At 42.7% G+C, this 8780-nt stretch overlaps 1 non-coding gene across 1 annotated transcript; it reads left to right on the top strand.

Annotated features, from left to right (window-relative positions):
* The first annotated feature begins 8341 nt into the window (after positions 1-8341).
* Positions 8342-8448, top strand: LOC141624662 (small nucleolar RNA R71). The gene has a single exon (XR_012534467.1). It is a non-coding gene; the product is annotated as a small nucleolar RNA R71 (small nucleolar RNA).
* The last annotated feature ends 332 nt before the right edge of the window (positions 8449-8780 follow it).

An 8780-nucleotide genomic window follows, 5' to 3' on the forward strand; every position in this document is an offset into this window, starting at 1 on the left:
TCAATATTTCTTTCAAATGTCAATGGCAGCACATAAACCATCACTTCAAACGCTATAGCAAACTCAAATTTGCTATTTTCCTTCAAAATTAGAACAAACGGCGATCAAAACCGCCACTGGAAATTCAAGCCGACGAATGGTGAAAATTCAAAATTCACTATTCCTTCAAATACCAGCAGGGGCTTCCTCGCGGAACCCACTCATTCCAAAAACGGTGGTAGTGAGAACCCCTACTGACTATTTCCCCAGCGACATCACGAGTTCGCTACTTTCAAAACAAGCCCATTCGACGCGGCTACCCCCATGGTCCGTTAACCGACCTTATCATCGGCTGGCGAGCCTTACAACGCATTGCGGCTGGCGAGCCTTACAACGCATCGCGGCTGGCGAGCCCTCCTCACATACGCACCATGGCTGGCGAGCCTTTGTCCGCAACCTTTCAAGGACAGATCCCGAAGATGCCTCGGGTACATTTCCTTGTCTCGGCTGGCGAGCCTTACAACACATCGCGGCTGGCGAGCCCTCCTCACGTACGCACCGCAGCTGGCGAGCATTTATCCGCAACCATGCAAGGACATATCCGAAGATGCCTCAGGTATGACTCCTTCATATGGCTGGCGAGCCTTCGTACGTAGTCTAATGGACTTTAAACTACCGGAACAGGACAGTCGACAGACTCTAAAATGTTCCCGACGACAGGTCCTTGCTCGTACCCTCGAGTCGCCTTGGCGTCGCCCTTCCCAACGGCAGGTCCTTGGCCCGATTCCTTTCGAGCCGCCTCGACGTCGCTTGGGTCTTCAAGTTGTAATCTTCGATTGACCTGGGGACTCTACTTTGACTTTCGCCCTGTCCAAGCCTCAGTCAAAGCGGGGGCTCTGTAGATACCCAGTATCTGCTGAGACTCCAACAAACACCTGATGATTATCGGACTACAACATGTTTTGGGATCGCAGTGTTTGATCGACAGTTTGTGTATAACATTACGTCGGAAAACATAAAACGATTTCGAAAACAAAACATTTCAAAACATTTCAAAAATACTTGGAGTGTTTAATGCACAGCGACGGGGTCGCGAAGACACTAACTAGAGTCAAAATCTACACCGGACAAAAAACCGACTCGAAAATTCAAATCCCGACTCCAACAACGAGTCAAACCGAGTCAACCACAAAAACAAAATATCTTCAAGCCTTCTATGCTAAGTTTTCCCGGATTCATGTTGGTCAAGTACCATACATGTGACTACAAAACCTAGGATAGAACAAATCATGATTGCGTTTGTTGTGAAAGAGACAGCACAACTCAAGACCCGCGACGTGGCTCGCGCCTCTTTGAGCAGCCCAGGTGGCCACGTCGCTCAAAACTCACACAACCACTCATTCTCCTATAAATACCCCTCAAATGCCACCCATTTGAGAGTTACGCGAGTGTCCGCCCCCTCTTTTCTCCCTAAATTCTCGACTCGACTTCTTAAGTCACAATCCGACGCGTATTTACGACCTACCGATCGTGAACACGAGCCTTACACATTGTTTGGTACCTTCATCGTGCATTAAACCACTTGACCGACCATTTCGACCACTACACCATCAATAAAGCATAAAACACTCTTTTTACTTACCAAAACGGTTTTAAACCGAGTTTTTTCGATCAAACGATTTATTACACTTACGTCGGTCACTCGCCATAACCAAACATGTAAGTATGAGGGTGTAAAAATCCTCTTTTATTGTGTTTTTATTTGTTTCATGACTCTAACATGCTAAAACATGCATAACATGAACCAAAACATGGAATAAACGAGCCAAAACTGATTTTTGGTCTGAGGCAGAAGCCCCTTAGGTCGCCAACAGACTCGCGCCTAAATGGGGTACTCAGACTAGAGATCAACCGTGTTTGTTCTCGTCATTTCCCTTAATCCATTTTTCATATTTGTAATCGGTTTTTACCATTTCAAGTATTTTCGAAACCTTTTTGTTTCATTTCACATGTTTTAACCATAAAGCATTTTTCACCCTTGGTTCTTCATACCACGACGGTTAAATCCGTGTTTCGGTGATAATATTTGGGTAATTACATTTAAGAGGTATTTTAAAGCCTTTTATTTCATTTCTTTACATTTTTCAAACAAACATATTAGTCACCAACACAAAGTCATCCTTGGTTCTACATACCATGCCGGATTTTAACCCGGGTACGATGATGAGTACCGACTAATTACATTCAAAATGGACTTAAAACAATTAGTCCATAATCATTTTCAAAACTATTCATGTCAAGCTTGTCAAACCGAACCTGACTCCGAATATTATCAAATAATGATGATTATTCGAGTCTAGTTCTTCAAATCGACAAATGCGGTCTAAACGACCCTTTCAAAATCAAACCGGGTTCAAATACCCATTTTAACACGTTTTATAACGTTTTATAAATAGTCAGAACACGGCATACAACCGTTGGCTAACCCGCGCCTTAAGCAGGCCTTTTCTTCCTCATTTTCAAAACCAGAGGGAGGCCCCTTACACCACCGGCTGGCTCGCGCCTCTTATAGCCGTCTGGTACAGGGCCTGTTCCCTTCCAGCATTAGTCCAGGACGATCCCGACTCTGGTTAACCCGGATATAGGACGGATCAGATGACTATTCGTTTGTTCAAAACCATATTTGCAAAAGGCTTTACCAACACAAATGGATCATGTTATGCACCCTAAACCTAATACGGTAAATGGATGTTTAATTTCCGTCTTGCATGCAAATCAATCAATAATCCAACTCGACATCTTATACTTGATACATGGATTAAATCAACCGACTTAGAAATCTCGCACATGTCAGGTTTAAATCATTGGATGCGCATTCATGCATTTAAACTGTTTTATCAACTTTTGCATTCAACCAACCAAGATCGATCAGTAGAGGCCGCTAAACGCGGGCGGGATTGGGTGTCTGATTAAAGGACTTCCCAATACGTACCTTCACCTCTTAGTCAGAAACTTTGGATAGTGGACGACCTTATCCAGGGCGTACGAGAGACATTCTAGTGATAGGAAGCTAAAGAGGGACGATTTCCTTATTTTTAGTACCTATGTCAAACGCTGCTTTGTGCTTCGATTTGACCGAGGTATAAAGTGGAATTCGATCGGGTTCCAGGCATCCCACAAATGCTTGGTGGCGACTCCGAACATCTCTAACTGTTTCGAGACCCTTACCGAGACGAAACCGACCGATCTAAAACGATCCGGTCGAAAGTACCTTTACACCGCCGAGCGTGGCTTTCAAAAAGACCGCTGTATGTCCACAAATCGGCTGGGCTTGCAGGTGGGCCATGTCCACAACATCCCGAGTAGAACAAGAAGAAGTCGGGCTGCACTGGAGAACAATCCGAGCGTCCAAAAGGCCGGGACGAGCGGATTGTGCAGGCGGTGGACGAGCGGCTTGGTAGGTGGGACGCTCGGATTGTGGCTCTTGGACGAGCGTCCCGATGCTGGGACGAGCGGATTCCAGTCCAGTGAGCTTTTTCTTCTTTCCATCTTTTCTTCTGCCAACAATCATCCGGGATCTTGTCGGAGATGCAAGGATCTTCTTCATCATTGCCCATCTACTTCGCTTGAGGCATCATCACCATCATCTTCTTCGCTTGAGGCATCATCAACCTCCATAGATGTGGAATCATGTCCACTCTCCCTTTCACTTCCTTGTTCTTCCTCACTTTCCTCTTCTTCTTGAACTTCTTCTTCTTCTCCTTCTTGGTCACCACTCTCATCAACAACCATTTCCTCTCCACCCGGTCTACCACCACTAGAAGTGCTAGGAAAGAATACATCCCTATCCGCCCAACTAGCCAAAGGACAAGATGGATCAAGAAGTCCTTGCCTAGCTAAATGTAGGAGGGGTGGATATTGGGCCTTGTAAGCATCAACTCTATCATTATAAGCTTGTTTATGCATTTCCCTCATGAGTATAGTCAAGTAATCATTTCCCGCATTGGCATCTTTAGGGTTTAACTCATGGTACTCAAATGGGTAAGGTGGGGTGATAATGGAGGAGGAGGGCTCGGCAATTTCGTCCCCCTGGTGTTGAATGTTGTACTCGGTCTCTTCGGAGAGTGGGAGAAGGTAGTTCGGTCGATGAACATTCAATCGACAAATTTTGCTAGGCAAAGTGAAGGATCTAGCTTCATTTGTCAACCACCCAAACTTGTTGTCAAGAGTATCTTCTTGACCCACTTAAACTTTAGAATCATGGTGGGCAAATCGATAAGGTGGCCATCTTTTACCGGTGCATAAGTGTTGTTCTTGTTGAAATCCCGGTAAAAATGCTTAGCCAAATAGGTAACTAGTCCTCCATTGGCAATAAAGGCTGTGCCTTCTTTGCCACAATCAACATTAAGCCATCGATCAACCAAAAGTCGTAGAGCATTGTATGACTTGGTAAATTCTCTCCCAATGTTCAAAACCGACTCAAGAAGAATAAAATCGAGTTTGGTAATATGATTTGTGCCATTTATAGCTATTAAATTATTCCCAATGACCTTATGCCATACTCTAATGCCCGGATGGTGGACTAAGAGAGCACGACAATCATGAAAACGTGTGAATTTTCTTCCGGAAATTGCCATCCAAAGAGGAGCGGGTCATACTTGGTAGGCATCTTTGTAAATTTTGCACTATCACTAAGGCCAAATATCTTACCAAATTCGTCATAAGATAAGCATCTATTAACATTTTCAAGACGAAATTCGATGACGGTTCGAGTCTCCACCCTTGTCACTTTCAAAGAACTCAAAAATTCCAAGGTAAGGGAGGGGTATGTCAATTCTTGCATTGTAAACAATTTACTTAACCCCATAGACTCGAAAAAGGTTTTAGTTTGCTCAAGAACACCCAACTTTGACAATACATCTTCACAAATAAACTTAGTAGGCATGATGGTTTTCTTAGCAAAGAGAATGAATTTCTCCCTATGGGAGTCGGAAGTGAAAATTACCTACGGATAATCGGACAATTGTTCAATGACCGGAGTTGAAGAAGTAGTAGCTTCCATAGGGGGATTTTGTTCTTGAACCTCCAACCTTGCCTCATGGACTACCAATGCCTTTGATACTTGTTTTGCTTGAAGAGCTAATTACCTTTGGGAAAGTGTTTTCTTTTGGGGTGCCATGTTTCCACCTTTTGTTCTTGCCATTCTCCTTTGCTTAATTTCACCAATGAAAGATTGAAATCTTCGATTTTTAGTAATGCTCAAATCGATTTAGGATGAATGAATGTTGCTTTGTATCCTAAAAATCGACTCAAAACTTGAAGATTTTGGCGTTTTAATCACTTGTTGTTGCAAAAGGAGTGATTAATTTTTGTTGTGAGTAAGTTTGGATTTGATTTGGTTGAATTTGGTTGAGGGAATTTGTTTTTGTTGATAGAGAGGATGAGGGTTTTGGAGTAGTGTTTGTATTTTGAAGAAATGAGAATGAATAGGAGAGAAGGGTTTCTAAAAACCCGTTAGTTTTGAATCTGCAGAGGGAGACGAGCGGAACAAGGGTCGGGACGCTCGGATTCTTCAGAAAATGGTTGAGAAAAAGATGCCACAGGACGAGCGGACCGTAGGAAAGACGAGTGGATTCCTTGAACTGAGACGAGCGTCTTTTTCTTAGGACGCTCGGATTCCTTTCCAGGGAGAAAGCCCATAATTTGGCAGCAAAAAGACGAGCGTCTTTTTTTTATGGACGACCGTCCAGACTGAGACGAGCGTCTTTCTGGCTAGGACACTCAGATTAACAGTCAGACCAAAACTTTAATTTCTGCAGCTTCACTAGATGAGCGTATGATAGCTTGGACGCTCGGGTTTCTTCAGGACGAGCGGATTATCCTTCAGGCCGCTCGGATTCCTCCTTGACCACATGGATTCAGGTCCATCCGTGGGTGCTTCGTACCCTATGTTATTTCATTCTTCAATTCTTATGTTCTTCATTGTAGGGGCACTACAAAGGCATGAATAGCCTAGGCAATTGCTATTCCCACACTAACTCAAAGCACTACTGATTAATAAATTCATAAGTCCCTTCCTCACTTCTCTCAAAATGATGGATATCTTGATCAAGGCACAAAAATGTAAATCCAAAAATGACAAAAATGCAATAGAATAATTGAAATGCAAGTTAGGAAGTTAGAATATTTACAAATGGTGGTTTAGGGAGGACTCCACCAAACTCTCATCCAATGTGAGATGTCAAGGGGGCATGTTCAAGGTGTTGTTGATGTTACTCAACACCTTGAAGAAGTAGTCGAAAGCTTGCTCATTATCATGATAAAGATCCTCAATAGATCTTTGCACTTGTTATTCTCCATGATGGCCTTGGGTCATAGCATTACCAATATAGGGATTGAATATCCCTTCAAACTCATCATCCTAAAGATCGTATACTTCGTCTACTTGCTCACTAAAAAAGTCTTCAGTTTATAAAGACAACTCTCCTTCTTTCTTGTCGTGGCCAATGAGGCCTTCTTCTTTACTTGTCATGGGTGAGCTTTTCAAGCTCTCATTGTTGCAATTTCCTTGCTCTTTTGATGGGGTATTATCCACTTTCTTTCTCCATTGAAATTCCAACTTCTTCCTATCATCTTTCCGGCTATAGTGATCAACCATAAAGCATGGCTCGTGCAATTGGGGAGCTCTCATGGTCTTGTCAAGATTGAAAGTGATGGTTTCATCTCCCACTTCGAGGGTGAGCTCTCCATGCTTCACATCGATCACCGCTCCCGCGGTGTGCAAGAAAGGTCTTCCTAAGATAATAGGAATGTTGGAGTCTTCTTCCATGTCAACAATAACGAAATCCACCGGGATGAAGAATTTTCCAATTCTCACGGTAACATCTTCCCATACCCCTAAAGGTGTCTTTGTCGATCTATCCGCCATTTGAAGCGTGATGTTGGTGCATTTGAGTTCTCCCATTCCTAGCCTCTTGCTAACCGAATATGGCATGACACTAACACTTGCCCCAAGGTCACATAAGGCTTTGTTGATTGTAGTGTCACCAATAGTGCATGGAATGAAGAAGCTTCCCGGATCCTTGAGCTTTGGAGGTGAACTCCCTTGAAGGATGGCACTACTCACCTTACTGAAGGAAATAGTCTCAAGCTTCCGGATTTATTTCTTCTTTGTAAGGATGTCCTTCATGTACTTTGCATAGGCCAGAATGTGATTGATCAATTCCGTGAAAGAAATCGAGACTTTTAAATTCTTCACAATTTCCATGAATTTTCCAAGTTAGTCATCAAACTTAGGCTTAGCTTGACAACTCGAGAATCGAAGTCTAATCACAATGGGCTCCTTCTCTTTAGCCTTTTCTTCACTTTTCTTTGAAACTTCTTGATTGGTGGGTTGTTCTTCCCTAGAGTTTTGCCCAACTCTTTCCTTGTCACTAGCCTCTACAACTTCATCCTCAACTTGCTTTCTTGGCCCTTCATACCTTGTACCACTCCTCAAGTGGATGGCACTAACCGTTTCATGTCTTGGGGGATTACTTTGAGGTGGTAATTGCCCCTTTTGTCTTTGAGAGTTTGAAGATGCTAGTTGGGTCATTTGAGTTTCCAACATTTTTGTGTGGGCTAGGATGTTGTTGATGGTGATGTCTTTTGCTTGGCTATATTTTTGCATTTGAGTGAAAAATTCTTGTTGATTCTTTTGCATTTGGAGGACCGCTTTTTGAACATCAAAACCTTGGTCATTTTGTTTATTGTATGGAGTTTGATTTTGGTAACCTTGGTTTTGGTTGTAAAAGAGTCTTTGATTTTGGTATCTCATTGGAGGTGGGGTGTATGTTGGTTAAGGGTTTTGAACATTTTGGCTTTTGTAAGAGAGATTTGGATTGAATTTGCTGTTTTCATTGTAATAGTTGGAATAAGGGGTACAACTTTTGTATGCTTGAAAAGCATTCACTTGCTCACTTGTTCCCCTACATTCACTTTGGTCATGTTCCAAGTTCCACAATTCTCACATATTCCATTTGAAATCGATGAAGATGCTACCATGGCATTAACATGTTGCTTTGGTGATTTTGAGGCTTCTTCAAGCTTAGCCATAGCCTTCTCAAACTTCAAGTTGATGGTATAAATATGAGAACTAAGTTGTGCTCCCAATTGAGTAATAGAGTCCACTTCATGCTTTCCTCCTCTAGTAACCTTGCGAGGTCTACTATATTGTGAATTATGGACCGCCATTTCCTCAATCTTGTTCCAAGTTTGATTATCGTCAACTTCGATGAACATATCAATTGATCCCATGTTGAGAATGTTTCGGGAGTCTTCAAAAACACCATTCCAAAATTGTTGTACCAAGAACCACTCGCTAAGTCCATGATGAGGACATGAGCGACAAGTTCCTTTGAATCGCTCTCAAGCTTCATACAAAGATTCTTCGTCCCTTTGCTTAAAACCCGTGATTTGGGCTCTTAGCATGTTAGTCTTTTCCGGAGGGTAGAACTTTTGGTAGAAAGTTAGAGCCAACTTCTTCCAAGAGTCAATTCCAAGAGTAGCCTTATCAAGGCTCTTTAACCATTGTTTCGCGGTACCAATTAGAGAAAACAGAAATAAGACCCATCGAACTTGGTCTTGAGTCACTCCGGTTTGTGAAATCGCATCACAATAGTCACAAAAAGTCTCCATGTGAGAATGAGGGTCTTCACTAGGCATCCCCCCAAATTGACTTCTTTCGACTAATTGAATAAATGCGGATTTTGCAATGAAATTTCCGCTCAAGTGTTGTGGTGTGGGAGTACCATTGGTAGGTT

The sequence above is a fragment of the Silene latifolia genome, chromosome X (genome assembly GCF_048544455.1).
Source record: "Silene latifolia isolate original U9 population chromosome X, ASM4854445v1, whole genome shotgun sequence".
NCBI classification, from domain to species: domain Eukaryota; kingdom Viridiplantae; phylum Streptophyta; class Magnoliopsida; order Caryophyllales; family Caryophyllaceae; genus Silene; species Silene latifolia.